We start from the raw sequence: 895 nt of genomic DNA on the forward strand, positions 1-895 counted from the left end.
TCCCTTCCCCGTGCCAAGGAACCGAGAGCAGTGCCCTGGTTGCCACCACACCACACACAAGCACATGCGCACACATCGCCAGCCAGCTGCAGGCCTCACTGCTCAGCTCCTGACCTCTACCTACCACCACAATTACTTAACGCCCGATTGGTGTGGGCGGAGTGATTGTGATAAGTATAGTAAAGGGGCAGGGTAGATCAGGCGAAAGTGAGGGGGGGGGGGCTTCAGCTAGCTGGTGATGAGTGTGGTGCAAAACGAGGGCTACTGCACTCAATAAAATCAGAGCACACCCTCTAAGCAAATCAAGGAGAAATCAAATTAAAAACCCCCCCAAAAAAAAATAATAAGTAAAGGACAAAAATTCGGTGAACGCTTGAATTTATAGTGAAGTGCAACAGGCCGTTGCTCCAGCCCTTAGCGCGGGGAAGGGAGACACGCCTCGCGCCGTCGCGCCGGACAAGACAAGGCCACACCCAGCTCTCACAGAAAAGGGGGGAGGGGGGTAGCGTCACGCAATCCTGTCAAGACACGAGGGATTGTAGTTAAGGGCGTAATGAAGAGCAATTTGATTACGGGGTGATTATGATAAAGTGCCTCTGCAGAGGGGTGCGCGTTGGCGGGCGGGCTGGCGCCGCCGGGCACCGCTTCACACGCCGTGGGAGGAGGGGCTGGGCTAGGGCAAGGGGGCACGTTTGGAGAGGTGAATAACAGCGCGGTAGAAAAATAAAATTGCAATTTTAGTTTGTTTTAATTTTAAAGCGTTTTTAGGTGGTCGTTTTAGACCGACTTTCGTTGTTTTCTGGAAACTTTCATGTGTTCATTGAAAAGCTTCAACAAATTCTTCCAAATTGCAACTTTGATTGTCCCGTTGTGTGCGTTTCCGCCACGTCACGTG

This window comes from Frankliniella occidentalis, unplaced genomic scaffold (assembly GCF_000697945.3).
Source record: "Frankliniella occidentalis isolate FOCC.00 unplaced genomic scaffold, Focc_3.1 Scaffold2, whole genome shotgun sequence".
Taxonomy (NCBI): domain Eukaryota; kingdom Metazoa; phylum Arthropoda; class Insecta; order Thysanoptera; family Thripidae; genus Frankliniella; species Frankliniella occidentalis.